The sequence below is a fragment of the Grampus griseus genome (assembly GCF_964374135.1).
Source record: "Grampus griseus genome assembly, chromosome: 10".
In the NCBI taxonomy this organism is placed as follows: Eukaryota; Metazoa; Chordata; class Mammalia; order Artiodactyla; family Delphinidae; genus Grampus; species Grampus griseus.
In genome coordinates, this window is record NC_139004.1 from 32,346,476 (window position 1) to 32,367,185 (window position 20,710).

Sequence of the window (20,710 nt, forward strand, 5' to 3'; positions counted from 1 at the left end):
CTGGAAAGGCCAGATCAGTGCAGATGACCCAGGGGAGCTCCCCCACCCCAGTGCCCCCATGGGCAAGTTACTGCAAAGCACCTCTACCTGCGGCTTGGGGCTGGCCTGGAGGGCCTGTCCCGTCACGAACTGGCTTTGAATTCTTCTGTTTTAATAAAATTTAATGTGAAGTTTTGCACTCCACCAGATAGTATAGCTGGGCCTGATTTAATTTTTAAAATTAGGGGTTATCCCCCCAAATATTAAAGTGTATTTCAGGAACACATCAGGTTAATCCTGTGGCTCTGAGGATAAAGGTGATAAACCAGGGTTAGCGGGCAGAGGAGTGTCGGGGAGGGGGTTATCGTGGGAGTGCTTCATGAAAGGAATAGTATTCCTCTCTAACAATGAGGATTTTGTTTCCCTCTTCCGGAATTTCCTCGAATATAATCTCTGGGGTGGAAAACAACATTTAAACGATGCATTGTATCCACAAGCAAAGGGAGCAAGGTCCTACTGTAACTCCCTGGGCCACTTCAAGATTGCTCTAGGACAGAAGCCCAGCACCTGTGGCCTCCTTAGGTTCTCAGCCTTGGCCACATGTCACAACACCTGACCAGCTTTAAGCACTATTGTCTAATGGGTTTTGGTGAACCCCAAGCATCTGTGTTTTTTAAAGCTCCCCAGGTGATTTTGATGTGCAAACAAACTGCTGTGCTCACCCATGGGACACGATGGTGCAAAAAGCAGACACTTGCTCATGCCCTCAGAGAGCTTACAGTCTGACTGGGGAGGCCCCCTCGTTAATCACATAATTAATTAATTGCAACTTTGATAAGTGCTGTTGCACACTTGCGTTTCTGGAGAGTCCAAGAAGTCTCACTGAAGCTGTATTTGAAAGCTAACTAGATGTTAATGAGGGGGGAGCTAGGAGAAGAGCATCCCAGTCAGAGAGGGACCAGCATGTGCAAAAGTCCTGGGGTAAGAAAGAGCTTGGAGTGTGTGAAGACCTGAAAGACAAGCTGACTGGAGCTGTGAGCAAGGGAATAGGAGGCCTGAGGAGGTTGGAGAGTGGATGGTGGTCCGCCATCCATTGTCAGCCTATGAGAAGTCTGTCTGATATGCTCTCAGTGTTTGAGCTGCTGTGATATTGGTCGAATACCCCAGCTTCTGTGTTCTGGAATAACCAGGTGCATGGAGACCTGATGAAGTGGCCACCTATCTCTCATAATGGTCTGAGCAGGAATGCCCTCTTCTAGTGCCTATAAATTATTCTTTTCTCAACCTCCATGGAGGTAAGAGTGGGGCATCTACAGAAGAGGAGAGATGGTTGGAGAGAGAATGGGAGTTTTCACCACATTGGAAAAGCTTCCAGGCCTCCCCATCTGTTGATAGAATGTGTCTCCCTTGAAAATTAGATCTTCTTCCGTGTCACCATCATCTCTGTACAGGAGAACTTGTTTGACAGAATGAGTGGCCCCCACATGACTGGAGTCTAAGATTCTCATTGCATTGATGACCCTCCACCCTGTTTCTTAGATGTTCTTAGGTTAAATCTACAGATTTAATTCCTCTTCCTCCTCAATTTCTTCTCCTCCCCCTCCTGCTTTTCCTTCTTTTAAAAATCTGTGCCAATTTCTAATTTATTGTGGGTGGCATGGAGGGAATTCTTCACACTTCATTGGGTCCTGCTTCCCATTTCAGAAGCTCCACAGTTTGTCTCCTGTGTCCCCTCCCCTCCCCCGGCTGCCACCCTGCTCCTGTCCAGTTTTTGTTTCAACTGCTCTGTGGCCAACAGGAGCCCTTCCTCTTGGGTTTGAGCCTCTCAGTACCCATTTAAAGTGTTCATGTCTCTATAGTAGTTTTTCTCTCCCAAGACTCTTAAATCTTCATTCTCCCCTTAACTCTAACAGCAGTGGGGTCTGTAAGGCATCATTAGTCACCACTGTGTACAGAAGGGAAACTGAGACCCAGACAGCCATGTGGGGCATGGGGCAGAGTCTGGCCTTGCCTGGTGGCTTGCTGCCTGTGGCTCCCTGGAAAATCACAGAGCCTTCCAGGGCTGTGTCCTCACTGGTCGTGTGGGAAAGACCTAAGTAAGATTTCCATGCCCGTAAGGCAGTGCCATGGTAGAGAGGAAGGGCTTTCCGGCTTCCCGTTCTGGTTCCGTCACTTAGTTCTGTGGTCTGGGACAAACCAGCAGGCCTCAGTTTCCTCACTTGTAACATGGTGATACCAACAGTGACCCCACAGGACTGTTGTGACTATTCGGGTGCTTCTTGGGAAGGCCAGCACCAGGCCTGGCCTGTGTTTAGGCCTTCAGGGTGTGGTAGCTGTTGCATCTCCTCTCCCTTCTGGAACTCGGCTGTTGGTCCAAGGGAACCCCAGCCGTTAGTGGTGGAACTAGAACCCAAGTCTGCTGGCTGCCGGCCCGGAGCCCCTGGGTGGAGCTCCCTGTAAGTCCTGGGGTGGCATCCAGAGAGGGTGGGCCTGGGGCCACCGAGGTGAGACTCAGTGCCCGTTAGCCCTGGTGCAGGGGGACTTCCCGCTGGGAACTCTCAGCACAGTGGCAGGGGACCCATGAGGTCACACACCAAGAAACTGTGAGTCATCGGGACCCCTGCACCCCAGTACCAGCTGGGAAATTGTTTCATGGATTCCTGTTGATTTTCACGTTGAGGAGGAGTATGGCTGTCCCCACACACTGCTGTGTGATAGTAATGCTGACACTTACCCAGGGCCAGCTGGGAGCCAGGAAATGTGCTCATTGTAGGACCTGTGCTCTTGCTAATCTCACAGCAAGGAAGGCACTGCTAACTCCATTTTATGAAAGAACCAGGCCAAATGGCCAGTGAGGGGCGGGGTCAGATTTGAACCCAGGTCTGCTTGGCCCCAAAGCTCATGTTCTGTGCATGAAATTGTATGACCTTCCGTCGAGTAACATTCACCACGAGGCTTCTCCAGCAGTCATTTAATAATAGAACGCTGGGCTTCTCTGGTGGCGCAGTGGTTGGGAGTCCGCCTGCCGATGCAGGGGACGCGGGTTCGTGCCCCGGTCCGGGAAGATCCCACATGCCGTGGAGCGGCTGGGCCCGTGAGCCATGGCCCCTGGGCCTGCGCGTCCGGAGCCTGTGCTCCGCAACGGGAGAGACCACAACAGTGAGAGGCCCGCGTACCGCAAAAAAAAATTAAAAATAATAGAACGCTCGTTCACATCCCAAAACCCACATCCACTGTCAGTCTACGTCAGCCCTGACCAACTCATTTTCACCACTGGTCAAATTGGATTTGGCCAAGTTACCACTGTTGAAGAAAAAAATAGATGAGTCCCAAAACTTGCTATAAAATGGGAGGGAGGATAAGGTGGCCCCTGTGTTGGATGCCTCGTGCCAGCTTAGGAAGAGGGAGAATTAGCTGACATGCACCTTACTTTCCTGGTTCGCCTTAAGTAACTTCTTGGGCACTTTTGGAAAAACCTGCACATCTATAATGCATGGTCTGGATACCATCACAATGGAAGCATGCTGTGGGTCAAGAACCGATTCGGTCCTTATTGAGAGCCTCCTTTCATCGCTAGAATGTGCCGTGTTCCTTCCGTCACAGGAACTTTGCACAGCCTATTCATTGTGCTGGCAACACCTTTTCTTTCTGTCTTTTCCCTCCTGCCCCCACCCTATTTTGTTTCACTAATTTATTCTTAGGGCTCAGATTAAAGACTAATTCTTTAGGAAAGCACCACTGACCCTTTCCTGTGGCTAGATCTACCCCTGACATATGCTATTATAGCAGTAATCATACTTCTTCAGAGCACCGCTATTATAGTTATTTCTAATTTATTAATGTTGGTTTCCCCACTAGAGGATAAGCTCCATGAAGGCAGGGACCACATTGGTCTCAACTGTTGTATGCCTAGTGGTTTGCACTTGCCTGCTATATACTAGGCACTCAGTCAACAATGGATGGACCAATGGATGGTTGGATAGATGGATTGAGCTAGTTAACTTCATTTCCTTTACCTTAACTCCAGCCAATATACTCTTCTTGCAGGAAAGGGGGATTGTAATCGCCTGTTTATATGTCTTCCTTGGGTCTCTTTGAAGAAGAACCCATATTGAGGACACTAGAATCTAGCCCAGCACCTGATCTATAAAAGTTGGCTGTGTGGTCTAAGCTTAATCTTGCCCATGAGTGATTCCAAGAACTATTGCTCCTGTCGGGGAGCCTGGAGAATTATTTTCCCATGTTGAGAATAAGGATGAAACACTCATGGAAACTGAGGGAAGTCCATCCCTGCTTCCCACCTCGTGCCATGGTTTAGCTTCTTGGTAAGATCTGCTATTGAAGTTGCCAGTTACTCTGTTGACTTATTTATACATAAATAGTTATTCCTGTAACCTTCACTTAGCCAACATTCAGAGATGATAGACAATCTTGGTAACATCACAGACATCGCTTCCAAAGCATTCCCTTGCTATAGGAATGTTTATGATGTGCTTATCGCTAGAATTTCATGAGCAGCAAACTCCCAAATTGCAAATGACTTAGCATTTGAAGCAGCGAGTGAGAGTGTATGTGTGTACGCACTTAAAAAAAAAAAAAGACTTTGAAAAGGGAATTTTTTCTTCTACAGAGATATCTTCTAGAGTTTAAAATAAGAACTACATAAAAGCTGAGAGTTTAGAGGAATGAGCACTTTCTCTTAAGCGTTCAAATGGGGGAAAATGACTTGTAATCTCTCCCTCAAGTATTAAGGCAATAGGCATTTAAAGGCTTTTTTGGGAGCTGGCTGTCACAGACAAAAGATTTCTCAATTTAAAAAACATCATTTTTATAACATTAAATGGTAGGAATGAACGCCAGCAGCCCTCTTGACATTTTGGAAATGCTTTATTTTTTGAAACGTCCCAGTCCATTTTAATAGATGACACTTTTGTTCTTCCCATTCCGGGCAGTAGCTTCGGCTGGGGTTGCCATAGTTACAATTGGAAGTTCAAGGTAGAGCAGGACAGGGCTCCAGGCACAACTTCTGACCAGGTTCCCGTGAACCCAGTGTGTTGGTGCCACCACCTCAGACACCCCCCCCACCACACTTTCCCAAAGTCCCTGCTGTAACTCTCCTTCTTGGAGAGAGACTCTCTGAACAGTCTGAACTATAGTCCAGAGGGTGAATTTGACATCATTTTTATTTCCAACCACCCTCTCTGAACCAAGAGCTCAGCCAGACATCTCAGGAAGGTTGCACTCTTTACAAACGTTTCCTATAGCAATGCTTCTCAGCTGTGGTTTGTGGAATGGTGCTGGTCTGCAAGCTGTTAACCGGTCCACGAGATCAGTACAGAAATTGAGAGGAAGCGCTTAGAAACTCTCATGCCGATTTGACAGAGTAAGCTGTTGAATCATTAAGAAGTAGGCTTGTACTCTATGAATATTTTTGTCATTTCATTTTTCTACCAGTTCCTTTTCTTATATTTTATAAATGTGTTCATCCGTGGGCTTCCCTGGTGGCGCAGTGGTTGAGAGTCCGCCTGCTGATGCAGGGGACACGGGTGCGTGCCCCGGTCCGGGAAGATCCCACATGCTGCGGAGCGGCTGGGCCCATGAGCCATGGCTGCTGAGCCTGCGCGCCCGGAGCCTGTGCTCCGCAACAGGAGAGGCCACAACAGTGAGAGGCCCGTGTATCGCAAAAAAAAAAAAAAAAAAAAAGTGTTCATCCGTGATGGATCAGAAATTAAAAACAAAGAACTGGTCCTTCATAACAAAGAGCTTGAGAAGCCCTGTGCTGTAGCACTTGTAAGCTGCCTCTGCTCCCTGTGGGACAGGTAGGCTGTTGAATGAACTTGGGGAAATCACAGCACTTACCAAATTATCTTGTAGTGAAACATGTGTATGTCTCTCTCTCTCTTCTCTCTCTCTCCCTCTTTCTCTCTCTCTCTCTCTCTCTCTCTCTCTCTCTTTCTTTCTCTCTCTCTCTCTCTCTCTCTCTCTCGCTAGGCTGTTGCTTGAAAGCAGGGACTGCATCTGATTCATCTTTGTAGCCTCGTTCCTTAGAGCCCTGCCTGGCACATCGGAGGGCGTGGTAAACATTCGTCCTGCGCCTGTCTGCTCCCCAATGACATGAGAGTGGCTGAGGCCAGCCTCGTGAGCTCCCGCGGCTTCTGGATAGTGTCCTTGGCAGGCTGGTGATGGAGAGCTGGGAGCAGACGATGAAGAAGTGACCTTTCTTTCTCTTTTTCCCACAGAACTAGGCCTCCTCTTCCCACCTGCCCAGCAGCATGAGAGCAGCACGACTGGCCGGCCGCAGGAGAAGCCCCCAGAGCCAGGCCCCCAACCCGACCATCTGCTGCGGAGGCCAAGGTGAGCTTGCCTCCCTTTTCCTGGAAAGTCTCGGCATTTTCATTTGAACTAATTCTCTATGCTTTTGTAATCCCTTGCCATATGCTGGGAAAATGGGGTTTACTGGGACATGGGTAGACTGAAAAAGTACATGTCAGCCTAATGGGGCAAAACGTGCTCATTTCGGCTAATGGAGAGGCCGATGGTGGAGCAGAAAGGACACTGGATTGAGTTTCTGGGGACTGAAGCTCTCATTATTCCTCCACCACCTCCTGAATCTGGGACCTTGGGAGATCTTTTGGGGATCGGGTATCCAGGGAATTTTGGATGAAGGAATCTCTGGGATAGGATAGAATTGGAAGGATGGTCCACTCATGTTCTGGGACTCCCTGGACAGTCTCCTGTCCCACACAGGGTCATAAAGGGCCTTAGAGGATAAGCCAGGCCAATTCCCGGCCAATGTTGAGCAACGAATTGTTAGAAAATTCTTCCTAATATTGAGAAATTCTTCCTCTCTGAAATTTCTATCTTCTCTCCTCTGCTCTGCCACATGGACCCACAAAGCCTGGGCTTTCAAAGACTCTTCCACATGACCCTCTCTTTGGATTTGGAGATGGCTGTCGTGACTCTGATTTTCTTTTTTGTATAAATTCTCCCTGGAGACTGGCACCACTCACCTTGTCCTCTTGTCCCGTCCGTGTTAGAAAGGGCTTCATCACCTCCAGTGTTGGTCTTCAGTGCTCACTCAGCCGGTACCATCCTCAACAGAGAATCCTTCGTTCGCCACTCATTCTTCAGGACATATTAAGAGACCCCTTTGTGACAGTCACTGTACTAGACTCTGGAGATACCTCAGTGAACAAGAAAGACAGGGTCTTTTTCTTTTTTAAGATAAAATAGGTATGGATCCTTGGAGAGAGTTTGAAATAAGCATTGAACCATTTCTGTGTGCTCCTTTTAAATATTTTATCTTTTCAACTTTTTTCTTAAATGTTTTATGAGTGCTGGAAAAAGCGTGTACTCTCTAATTATTAGATATATAGTAGTTTTTTATATATGATCATTAAAATAAGCTAGTTCATTGTGCTGTTCAAATCATCTGTAATATGTCCTTGTCTGTTTTTGTCTGACTAATCTTCTCAATAACACATTATTGAGAGACATGTTAAAAATCTCCCATTGGATTTGTCCATTTCTCCTTGTAGTGCCCAAAATTTTGCTCATGTATAAAATTTTGTATATTTTAAGGCAATGCTGTCTGGTTAGAACAGGTGTATCTTACTGATGAATTGGGATTCATTTCAACCATGTTTATATTTGTTTTTTTTCTGCTCCTTCTTTTTGGTTGAGATGTTTTTCCCTCCTCATTCCATCTTCTGTCTTCTTATTTGGAAGTTATGTGCTCTGTATCTGTTCTTTCAAATGTTTAGCCCATCTATTTTAACAGGCATACTTAACAAAGTCTAAAATTAATCAGTGTCTTTACCTGCCTCCCCCAAAACACAAGAACCATAAACTGGTTTAATTCTAACCACTACCTCTCCCAATTTATATACAATTGTTATCCTGTGTTTTCATCCTGTCCTGTTTTTTTCCCTACAATTGAGACATCATTGTTTTATATGATGTGTTTGTATCCACATTCTTATCCATATCTTTTCTCACCATTCTTTCATGAATTGGAGATCATTATCCTTCTGCCTAAAATAAACCCCTTTAGCATTATCCTTTAGTGAGAGTCTGTTGGTGGTAAACTTTCAAGTTGTTTTTGCTTTGGTTTGGTTTGGTTTTTGTTGGCTTGACACTATATTTTGCTCTCAATTTTGAAAGGTAGCTTTACTGGATATTTTCTCTTCGGTCACTGAAACCATTATTCCACTACCTCTGGCTCTGAATGTTGCTGTTGAGAAGCTGGCTGTTGGTCTTCCTTTATAAGTGACCTGGCATTTCACTCTAGTTACATTAAAGATGTTGCTGCTTTCTTTGGTGTTCTGCCACTTCTCTCTCATGTAGCTAGGTGTCAGTTTCTCTGTCTTTATTCAGTTCGGGTTTCATTGGGATTCCTAGAGCTAAAGATGAGTGTCTTTCAACAGTTCTGGAGGATTCTAACCCTTCATTCTTTGAATATTGACTCTTTCCAATTCTTTCTAATAGCTCCTTTTGGAACTCCAGTTAGACATATGGTGGACCTTCTCATTCTGTTCTCCGTATCTCGTAACCTCTATTCCATATTTCTCACCTCTTTGTCCCTCTGTGCTGAACTCTGAATAATTTCTTCCAACCTGTCTTCCATTTAATTTATTCTGTGTTTCAAATGCTGTTTAATCCATCCACTGAAATTTTTTCTTTTCAGCTTCTTTATTTATCATTTCTAGAAGTTCTGGTCCATTATTTTTTAAATCTGCTTGGTGATTTTCTCTTATTTCTTGCTTATATTTGCAAACTTCTTGATTTCTTTAACATATTGAAATTGCTATTTAGAAATAGTAGAATTTCATGTCTGGTAATTGAGAATCTGAAATCTTTGCAGGTCTGATTCTGCCGTCTGTTGCTTCTGCTGGCTAGTACTCATAATGCCTTGTTTCCTTGTTGTTGTTATTTTCTTTGAGCTGTTCATTTTCCTTAGAACTTTACCTTTGTGAACTATTTGAGGTATGGCTTGAAGTTAATTTTTCCAGAGACGTTTTGCATTAACTTCTGCTAGTTGTCTGGGAGCACTCCCAATCAAAAATCACTTTAAATTCATTTTCTACCCAAAGCTTTTCTGGCTACATAAGGAGCATGAATTCAAACTGCAAATCTGTGTGAGATCCAGCTTATGGGTTCAGATTTCTACGCAGCCCAAGGTCAGGTTTCCTTGTGGTCTCCTTTTGTGTTGGGGGTCTATTTCTCATTCATTGAGGGTGGAGGCTTTTGAAGTCCCAATTTTATGAAGGAACTAAGCTTTTTCTCCTGTTTCCTGAACGCTCTGCAGTTCTCATGGGAAACTTAGAATCTGTAGGGTTTGGCAGGAACCCTCAGGGCAAAAGCCAGGTTTGCTGCTAGCTTACATCCCAAAGTTCCTGCTTTTGGTTTTGTTTTTGGTCTTCGAAGAATCCTTCCATTTATACCAGTTCAGCAGTGTGTATACAGTCTTTTTATTTTAAATTTTAAACAGCATGTTAAGTTGTTTCAGTTGGGAAGGTCAAGTAGGGTATCTGATCTGCCATATTGCCAGAAGGTCTGTTTTCTTTCTTTTCTACCATAGCCCCATGGGGCAGGAATTACTATTCCTTGTTCACAGAAGAATGAACCAAGGCTCAGAAAGGACACGTAACTGACTGCAGTCACGGGGCTAGCAGGTGATGGACCGGCAAGGAGTATATCCCTCCCCTATCCCCTTTTCCCACCTTTGCTCTCCTCAGAATAACTTAACCAATTTTGGGGGGATTAGCTTTATGCTCACAGAGGATATAAGTTCCTACCAGAATAAATAAATAGTTGGGCAGCTTTGTAAAATTTGTTTATGAATCTATTGTTTATCTTCCTCGAGAGAGGAAATGGCTTCTGCATATTTTATGGTTTGTTTCTCCCGTGGTCCCCAGCAACCTTCCTGCTTCATTCCCACTTGGCAAAGACCTCCTGGACCTGCAGCCAGATCCCATGTGCACCTCAAGGTTGAGGACAAGACCCCAACTTCCTCTTGTCCTCATGCTCTCTCTCCTTCTTCTCCCTTCCCTTGTGCCTCTTTTCTACACCCCCCAACCCCATCCTTCCTGCTGTTAGTTTTCCTGTCTCCTGTCTGTGTGCCTTTCATCAGAGGGGAGGCCACAGAGCACAGTGGTTAGATGTTTTGAGCTTGGGGGCAGGAGAAAGAGCTGAGTTTGAACCTAGCTCTGCCTCTCACTAGCTTCGTCTCTCTGAGCTTCCATTTCTTCATCTGCAACATGGGGACCACAGGCAAAGCTGTTCACGGTTGAAATGAGATGATGTATGTATGTAAAGCTTGTAACAGGAGCTTGGAGCATCACAAGCACCCAGTCCGTGGTACTCAACACCATCATGACTAAGAACAGACCCCTTCAAGACTCGCACCCTTGTTCAGTGATGCTCTCATGCTGGCAGAGCTGGTTTATGAAATGTGATGGAAATGGAGGCAGGAGTCTAGGGTCAATGTGGGATTCCCAGCCCCGCTGGGGTGTTCTTAAAAATAATCAAAGGGAAAGCAGAACACACTGGTCTGGCCAGTGTTTGCACAGGCTATAAACCATGGGTTCTAGAAATGTTCATCCCTAGAGATGGGGCATCTCAGCATCTCAGCCCTCCCTCCAGGCTGTTCCTTCTGTCTTAGAACCATGAGAGCTCTGGAACCTCATGACATCACTCGCTGGGGAGTTGTCCCTGTGGTGCCCACAGCCCGGTCAGTGGATGGCACACCGACTCTGCTGGACATGTGTCCAGAAGGGGCAGGATGGGTGGTCTCCACTGTCCATTTGACTTCCATTCTTAAAGCTGACATGACTGCTTATAAACACACACTCCCTGCTCATAAGTAAGTGACTTTATATTACACTCAGATTTGTGTCACTTCCTGATTTGATATCTATCAGGCAACAACTTTTTTAGCACCTGCTATTTGTAGTGACTCTGGGCTTTGTACAGTGGGCAAGTGTTATGAAAAATGCAGAGTTGCTATGACCCTAAAACTACTCTGAAAAAGTCTATTCATTTAAAAAGACTTTATGACCAAGAAATGCATAAAGGATAAAACTCCTTCACAAGATTAAGTGCCAGGTATTCAGAATAGGTTTCCAGGGGGGACAGCACTGTGCCTTCGAGTGCTCAGGGAAGACTTCCTGGGGAAGGCTAGGAAGAAGACTGGGGCTGGCCCCGTGGGGCAGGTAGGGTGAGGTGGCTGGAAAAGGAACCTTGTACATTGGGGGTGTCGAAGTGGTGTGAACTGAGGTTTAGAGATGGGCATTCTCTTGAGCTAGTGAGACCCAGTGCAGTGCTTCTAGCCCCACAGATGGCCTCTGTGGTGTCTCTTCGAGAGCCACCTCCACTAGCACATCAAGTGCCCTGACAAGTCCTGCAATCATGTTTGACTGTGCTTCCCCCGGGTTTCCCAACTGTGTCTGGTCATGCATGGCCAGTGAACATGGTGGTCTTGAATGGATTTGCATTTGCCTTTCTATCTCCCTGCAAATGCTACCAACTCACTTTTGTAAAACAGGGATTGACAACTTTCTTTAAAAATTCAGGCTGTGGGGATCAAAAAATTATTTCCAAATAATTTTCAAAGACAAGTCAACCACTTGTCTTCCTTTTCCAAGTGTGGCTCTAATACTTAGAAGGGTGGGGTTTTGCAGGAGCCTCAAGATTGATGCTGCTGCACTAGGGAGGGAGCTGACTCCCAAGACGATGTCCACCGACATTCTCGACCTAGCTGAGGGGCCAGGCCCAACCCCACCCCATCCCCACCCTGCGTGCAAACCTCAAAGTCTATTAACGGCCTCTCTCCAGATAATGATTCATGCTTCCTGTCCCTCCTCCTTTCTAGTTACTCAGAGCTGTGAGCCAAGATTGATTACTTACACCATCCAACTGGCCTCGCCCACGGGGAGCTCAACTGGTAGATTAAATATTCTTCATGGGCGACACCCCAGGTTGAGTTCTCCTTGTCAGCTGAGTCCTGCGCAGTGAAACAAGGGGTTGTCCCAGATGCAGATGTGGAGATGGTTTGCAGAACTAGGGAGTCGGGACACATCATGTTCGGGAGTATGTGAGGAGTTTGGGGAGCCGGGGTTACTGTGAATAGAGAAACAAGGAGGTGCCCCGGGCACGGGACTCATATACTGCCATGGCCTCATAAAATCCAACAGAAATAGGTTCTAAGCTGAGTCTTTAGATGCTTCTCTGGAGACTGACTCTCTGTTCCTTCTTGCTGTTAGGTGGTCCTGTTTCTCAAACCATTTTCATAATCTTTATTACACTCGTCATATAGATTATTCTATTTTTAAAAAATTAAAACACTCTAACTGAGCTTAAGTCTGCCCTGATAACCTCCCCCACTCACTCAGTTCCTTTTCCAAAATACCGCAGAACCGAGACGGACATCCAGGTGTCCTGATTCCCAGTGTTCTTTCCCCCCAGGGGACCAGGGTCCTTAGGGCTCGGCTGTCAGTGGTGGAAAACCATACTGCCTCAGTATCCTGCCTCAAGGTTGCTGGGTGTCCCAGAGACAGGCAGGGTCTGGGAGGTTCACCCAGCTAAGCCCTCGCTGGTCAGAGCCAGAGGGACCTCCTTGCAGTCCGTCAGGTCCAGCCTCCTCATTCTGCAGATGCTGAGTCTGAGATGCAGGGAGAGGAAGTCATTTGCCCAACAAGGTCGCAGGGCCAGTCTCCTTTTCTGTTTGGCCCGGGTTATCTTTATATTGGGTTTGCATTTCCTGAATACGCAGCAACTGGGTAGGGGGTGAAGGGCAGGGGAAGTGGGCTTAGAAGAGCCCCGTCTGAGAATGTTTAAATTTCCTGTGAGTGTCCCATGAAGAGGGAGATAATCTATGTGCACATGATCCAGAGGAGAGGGGGAGGCTTGGTTTAGGTCCAGAAGATGGAGAGTGGAGGGGGAGAAGCAGGAGGGCAAATGGGAGCAATTCAGAGACGTTTTTGTGACGTTTTTATAGGTGAGATAGAAATAAATAGAGGCTTGTTTCTTTGCATTTCCTTGTTGCCTTCTTGTTTGCGCTTTTGGAGAACACTCAAGTCACGTGGAGGCTCTTGTTTTAGTGGTGGTCCTTTGTGGTTCTGGGGGGTACCTCTGGCCGAGGACCAGAGACCTCTGCTCTTGTCTCCCTCAGGTTGGCTTCTTCCTGGCACATGTGGTCCTTTGGAAATCTCTTCCCCCCTCAGAGCGTCCATAGCTTAGCTCAAAATGGGAGTACAGCCTCCTGCTGGGCTGCCTCACAGAAAGACAGTGGGTATGAGGGTGCCCCCCACATGTTAAGGGTTGGCTTCATCTTCTCCCTAACTTCTGGGAGGCTGGCACGGACACTGAGTGGTTCGGAGCTTCCACCAGGAAGGGTCTCGTTTGCCCGTCAGATCAGGCGGCAGATGTGGGCACCAAGGCCGCCCCAGGCTTGCCTTGGTACAGCCTTGCCAGACAGTGTGCCCCACGTTCCTTAAAGGGGGCCGTTGTTTAAGCAGGCCAGGAGGCTGTAACTGAAAGTAAGGAAACGGCAGATATAGACAGAGTTACTGCCAATTTCCTGGAGTCTGGGAGCTGGGGGCCCCCTTGCAACAGGAAGGGAAGTAGATTATTTCCTTATCTGGTATCATGGAGGGAATGAAATGTCTCTTTCCGGGTAACTGGGGCAGCACCTTTCAACTTCTCGCTTTAATCGTAACCACAAATATTCCTAACCTTTAGGTGGCCACTCAAGAATTACATCTCTTTCCCTCTCCTGGGGCCTTGAGCAGCTTGAGAGCCAGACCCCAGAGAGCAGAACACCCCCTTCATTACCAGTAACCACACTAGAGAGCTTGGCCTGACTCATGGCCACACTGAGTCCCTCTTAGGCACCTCCAAGTCTCACTGACCCATGGAGATCCACAGGCCTCTCTCGCAGGGACCCACCTGCCCCAGAAAGCAAGTCTGCCCCATGAGCATGTCACATGGGCATCTGTATCCTCCTGCTTCTTCCTCTGCCTGATGAACAGTATGCTAAACGCACATCAGCCTTTCCACGGTGACGCTGGATCTTTAGGGATAAAGGAGAATGTCCTCTGATGCAGTGGTGCTTTCAAGAGGGTGTCAAGGAGGGCCCACACGACTGTGGGTTTTCTCTCTTCCTTCCTGTGTCCACTTCTAGCCATTTCTGCCCCTGAGCACCGTGCTGCTCACTGAAACAAAGGGAGGGCTGAAGGTTGCCCAGGAAACAAATAACCAAATGTATTCAATCATGACTGAGTCATTGAGCCTTGATGTCAACTGTACTCAAGTCAAAACAAACCAGCAGAAACCCCACCCAGGCGGTGAGACTTTGTGGGTTCTCCCTGGACACCACGCATGTCCTGAACATTCTCCTGTTTAATCTTCACCAAAAACCTGGAATAATTAGGTGTTGTTATTCCTCTTTGACAGATGTCAATACTTAGGCTCCAAAAAACCCAAAAAAGATTAGCTCAGCCTGCCCGGTTCTCACTTTGCCGGTGGAACATTATGATTTGAACTCTGGTCTTCTGACTCCAGAGCCCAGTACTTTGGGTGTTTCTGTGAGGAAAACGCTTGCCACATAATCCATGTGTTTCTCTCCAGTGAGAAAAGTTCCTGATGAGTTCAAGAAAAAAAAATTTCCAGAGAGCTGAAGCTAGCCCTTTAAACCTGGAAAGAGAAAGGGTTTTTGGTATAAAGTGCATCAGATTCTTTCTCAGACTTCCAAGTTCACGGCTATATGCTAGAGGGTTGGAGGCTGCCTGCAGCTGATGGCCAGGACGTGTCTATACCAGGGTATAAGCCAGCTCTCCTTGACCCTTCAGAACGTGGAGAGCGCTGCAGGGGTCCAACTAGGGGGAAGTAGCTTCATGCTACTCAGATCTGCGATGGGTGAATGAAGGACACCGCACGGTATCAGAGAAGCCTCATCCTGGCATCAGAGGGCTGGAGGTTTAACCCTTCGTCACAATTGTGTGGGCTTGAGTGCATCGTCCCCTGCATGTGAATTTCCTCATCTTTCAAATGGAGAAAACAGTTCTGACCTCACCGTCTTGTTGTGGGGACAGAGTAAGATAGTGGGTGTCGGTGCTTTGTCCAGTGCTTTCCAGAATGTTACTGTTGGCCATGAGAACAAGCACCCCCTCCCATGAACTCCTCAATGTCCCTACCAGAGACTCCACGTGGGCCAGAGGATTCGTGGCTGTGGCCCCGGGGGACGGGTCTGCTGTGAGCTCCACTGACGTCAGGCAGACACACCCACGGCCGCCAGGGCGGGTCACTCTCCATGTCAGCACTGACCTCCTCGTGCCAGGGCTGTTGGAGAAAAGGAGCCATGAGCTTCTCACTCTTCTGCTCGGGAAAAGGAAAGAGAACAAAAAGAAAGGGAGAAAAAAAGAAAAATTGATTTTCTTTAACCTGTGGCTTTTTTTCCCTTTCTCTCCTCCTTGTTATGAGTGGGATTGCCACTTAACTTTTTTATAATTAAAAAAAAAAAGGTGTTCTGGGTGAGGGAACGTAATATTCAGACATGTTGAGCTGACAGCTGATGGGCGTGTTGTCAATACATCATCACCACAAATCATGTGGCAAGGGTTGGTGGGGAGGAGCTTTGTGTGTACGTGTGTGCGCGCGCACACACTTGAATGATTTTAAGTGTTTGGGGAAGGTCCCATGACCCCTATGGAAAGCAGCTCCTGTGGAAGGTTAGCCAGGGAGATGGTCAGCCCTTAGGGTAGGAATGGGAAGTGGGCTTCCATTGTGAATTGAGTGGGGAGGGTCTTCTCCATGTGAGCCTGTGGAAGCAAAAGGTCTCCCCTTCCTCTCTCTTTCTCTCCCTCTTTTGTGTCCTTAGCACCCAGTGGGTGCCCTGTATTATGCTGACCTCAGTAGACAGAGTTGATGAGGCACTCCTTGGAAGAGGTCTCAGTTTGATGGTGGATGCGGATAAAGCAGCTGGGACCAGTGCTCTAAGGGGTGTAATAAAGACACGCAGCCTGAGTCCTGCCATTCTCACTTGCCCTCCAGGCATTCTTCCTCCCATCCCTGCCTTCACTTACTGCCCGTGTCAGGGGACTCACCAACCTCTCTTGAGCCTTGGAGCCCTCGGTCCAGCTGCCTCTGTGACAGCTCCAGTGAAACAGCTTTCGTGGTGCTCCGTCTTCACAGATGTGAATCTAGGCATCATCTTGACACTCCTCCCTCCCACACCCCCCTGGCCGTCTCATCACTAAGTCCTATCAGCTTCACCCCCACATGCCCCTCCATCACCACCCACATCCAAGCTGCCTGGCCTGGACCATCGCTAAGTCGAGTCCCGCTTCCCATATCCTCACTCACCCTCCTCCAGTCTGTTCTGACCAGGGGTCCACAAACTATGGTCCATGGGCCAAACCCAGCCACTGCCTGATTTTGTAGAGCCCGTGAGCTAAACCTGGCTTGTGCATGTAAACATTTGATGATACGCGGCACTGACTTTGAACCCAATTAAGCAAAATGTTATCCCTCTAAAAAATAAGTCCATTCTTCTCATTAGTAGATCTATTTACATTAAATTGTACTCGATTACTATTATATTTTGAGTTGCCTCAAAAAGTTTGCAGAAATTTGTTTTTTCTCTTACTCTGTAAGCGTCTACATCATAGCCTCGATTTTGCTTCCTGGCTGTGAACCCTGCAATATATACTTTCTGGCCCTTTACAGAAAACGTTTGCTGACCTCTGGTCTATCCTGTGGCCTTTTCAAAATGGAAATCTGATCAGTCACACATGCTTGTACATGCACACACACATACATACATCATACATCACATACACACATCCAAACACTTGAATCGTTCCCCATTGCTCTTGGTATAAAGATAAAACTCCTTACCTTCAAGAACCTGGGGTGGTCTGGCCCCTGCCCCCTCTCCATTTTCATTGCCATGCTCCTATCCTGGCCACTCTGGCCTTCTCTTAGTTCCTGTGTCCACCGTGTTCCCACCTGCCACAGGGCCTTTGCCTGTGTTATCCTTGAATTTATCTAGGAGGCAGCTTTCCACACTCTATTTTCCTTATTTAAGTGCTTCTCATCCTGCAGATTGCAGTATCACTGTGACTTCCACAGAGGATCCTTCCCTGACCTTTCTGCTGAGCCCTCTATTATAACCACTCATCGCAGTCATAGATTTGTCATTGTCTGACACTCCCCCCACCCCAGACGGCAAGCCCCTGACACCACAAGAGCTGACACCATGTCATACAACCCCCTCATGGTGTCCCCTGGTACATAGTGGGCACTCAGTAAATACCTCGTTACACTGAATGGCTGAGAATCAAGGAAGCCTTCATAAAAGATAAGTTTGAACAGGAACTAGTAGGTTGAGAAGATGGAGAATGGGAAAAAGGGGGTTTTAGGCAGAGGGACCAGTATTCTGGAGATTCTGTGTGGCTCCATGGGCGGGGGGGGGCGCTCAGAGTGTATATGGGTGAATGGTTGGGTAAATCATTGGAAAGGGAGGTGAGGCCAAATCATGAGGGGCTCCCTGTGCCAGCCTGAGCTCTTTGGATGCTTCTCCTGTGGGCAGAGGACACGAGGGTGGTTTGAAGCAGAAGGGTGGCGTGGACAGAGCTGCTGAGTGGACAGTAGACTGGAGGGGGCAGGACCAGCTATAAAGGGCTCTTCCATGGACCAGGCAGTGGGGATGAGAGGAGATGGTCAGGGAATGCTATAGAGGAGGCGGCAACAGGAATTGATAGCCTACTGCAAGTGGGGGAGGTGAGCTCTTGGGGGTCCCATGTTTCTCCAGTATTTAAGATGAGTGAAGAGAGAGGAGTTAGAGCACAGGTGGAGGGATGGACATTTGTTTGAGGGTCAGGAAGTGGAGGTGGTAAATACCTGTAGGCCCCCGGTGTTCTCTGTGAAGGAGATTAGAGTTATCTGCTGAGACAGACACTTTTTGGGTTCAAGTCATAGGCTTTGGCCTCTTCCCCCATTGGCACGCAGTGGGTTCTACATGCCCCCTAAACTGTTGGGGGGTTCAGCTCGGCCAGGAGCAGCTGGGGGCTCGGGCTGGCGGTTTCTATCCCAAACAGCTCCTCTGGGGGTTAAACAGGCACGTAAAAGAGATCTTAGAGACCTGCCTTTCCTCATTCTTTTCCTAAAATGTGATGTCTAGATGTCAGCTTTGTCAGAAATCCTACCTTGAAGGCCTTTGGAAAAAAGAGTTCCACTCATGTCCGAAAATGTTCACCGAGGCCCTACACCACCCAGCTCTGCTCTGAGCACCATGGGGAATCCAGCTCTTGGCCCCCAGAGGGTCTGTGCCTGACCTGAAGACACATAACTAACACATGAAATGCACAGAGACGGAATTCCCTGGCGGTCCAGTGGTTAAGACTCAGTGCTTTCACTTCTTTGGGCCCGGGTTCTATCCCTCTTCGGGGAAGTAAGATCCCGCAAGCGATGCAACGCAACAACAACAACAAAAAAGCAGAAATGCACAGAGAACAGTGCAGGAAGGTGTCATTCAGCGACATCATGACTTTTGTTTTCTTTTTTTTTTTAACATCTTTATTGGAGTATAATTGCTTTACGATGATGTGTTAGTTTCTGCTGTATAACAAAGTGAATTAGCTATACATATACATATATCCCTATATTTCTTCCCTCTTGCATCTCCCTCCCTCCCACCCTCCCTATCCCACCTCTCTAGGTTGTCACAAAGCACCGAGCTGATATCCCTGTGCTATGCGGCTGCTTCCTACTAGCTATCTATTTTACGTTTGGTAGTGTATATATGTCCATGCCACTCTCTCACTTTGTCCCACCTTACCCTTCCCCGTCCCCATGTCCTCAAGTCCATTCTCTAGTAGGTCTGTGTCTTTATTCCCGTCCTGCCCCTAGGTTCTTCATAACAATTTTTTTTTTTTAGATTCCATATATATGTGTTAGCATACAATATTTGTTTTTCTCTTTCTGACTTACTTCACTCTGTATGACAGATTCTAGGTCCATCCACCTCACTACAAATAACTCAATTTCATTTCTTTTTATGGCTGAGTAATATTCCATTGTATATATGTGCCACATCTTTTTTTTTTCTCACACACACACACACACACACACACACACACACTGTATTTTATTTTTACAAGAGATAAATAAACTGACACCAAGCATTGTAAATGGATGACCACAACAAAAGCAACAATGATTGCAGTTACCAAACACGAAACACACTCATACTATGTCATAATATTGACATTCAGTCCAGTAATCCTCCACTGTAACAGCTCCTTTACTTTGCAGCGAAAATTGATTTGTATACTTTTTGCCTCTGAGTCCTTGTGGGATTTTTTCTTTTTTTTACTTCAAACAGAAAGTCACAAAAATTATAATCATTCTCATCAGTTCCCTCAGTCCCATGTAATTAATTTTTTTTTCATCTTGATCTTTTGTTAGCACTTTTATGAATCCATCAGTTTTCCATTAGAGTTCTGAAAATGCTTATTCATTCAGTTCAGCAGTATAGTCAGTTACCAGAAACCTGTACTTGTCAGAGTCTTTTCCATGAATTCCTTGAAGATGAAACCCTTCAAAAGCATCAGAGTACACCCAGAACTGTCTGTGAATGACAAAAGACTTAAAAATGACCATGGTTAAAGATTTGAGGAAAGTTCATAATAATGCAATTGACAAGGAAATTTCCTTATTTCTGAGATATACATTTTAAAGTAATAACTAGAATTATGACTTATAACATTATACCAGAACATATAAGATTTTTAGAAATTTCATGTAGTGTCTGAAACATTTATGTTAACGTATTTCCATCCAGATAACCCAAAGAAAGTTCAGTATTAGTTGTTTTTTTAGTTTGTTCGTTTTTTTATACTGCAGGTTCTTATCAGTCATCAATTTTATACACATCAGTGTATACATGTCAATCCCAATCGCCCAATTCAGCACACCACCATCCCCACCCCACCACGGTTTCCCCCCCTTGGTGTCCATACGTTTGTTCTCTACATCTGTGTCTCAACTTCTGCCCTGCAAACCGGTTCATCTATACCATTATTCTAGGTTCCACATACATGCGTTAATATACGATATTTGTTTTTCTCTTTCTGACTTGCTTCACTCTGTATGACAGTCTCTAGATCCATCCACGTCTCATCAAATGACTCAATTTCGTTCCTTTTTAGGGCTGAGTAATATTCCACTGTATATATGTCCCACATCTTCTTTATCCATTCATCTGTCGAGGGACACCTAGGTTGCTTCCATGTCCTGGCTGTTGTAAACAGTGCTGCAATGAACATTGTGGTACATGACTCTTTTTGAATTATGGTTTTCTCTGGGTATATGCCCAGTAGTGGGATTGCTGGATCATATGGTAATTCTATTTTTAGTTTTTTAAGGAACCTCCATACTGTTCTCCATAGTGGCTGTATCAATTTACATTCCCACCAGCAGTGCAAGAGGGTTCCCTTTTCTCCACACCCTCTCCAGCATTTATTGTTTGTAGATTTTTTGACATCATGCTTTTTTGTAGTGTATTGAAGCTCCCAAGGCACATTCACATGCAGACACAGGAGTCTTTAACCAACTCCTACCTCACCACCTTCTCCCAGACACCCACACACATAGCACCCCTGCCCCAAATGAGGTTGGGGGCTGAGTGAGCATCAGCTACGTTCCCAAACCTGCTTGTGCCCGTTGTCCT

The 20,710-nt window shown here is 46.5% G+C and overlaps 1 long non-coding RNA gene across 1 annotated transcript in view; it reads left to right on the forward strand.

Annotated features, from left to right (window-relative positions):
* Nucleotides 1-6,309, forward strand: part of LOC309828551 — a 137,176-nt gene extending 130,867 nt beyond the window's left edge. Inside the window, exon 3 of the long non-coding RNA XR_014297324.1 lies at nt 6,219-6,309. This is a non-coding gene — a long non-coding RNA (uncharacterized lncRNA). The remainder of the gene's footprint in view (nt 1-6,218) is intronic.
* Nucleotides 6,310-20,710: the final 14,401 nt, after the last annotated feature.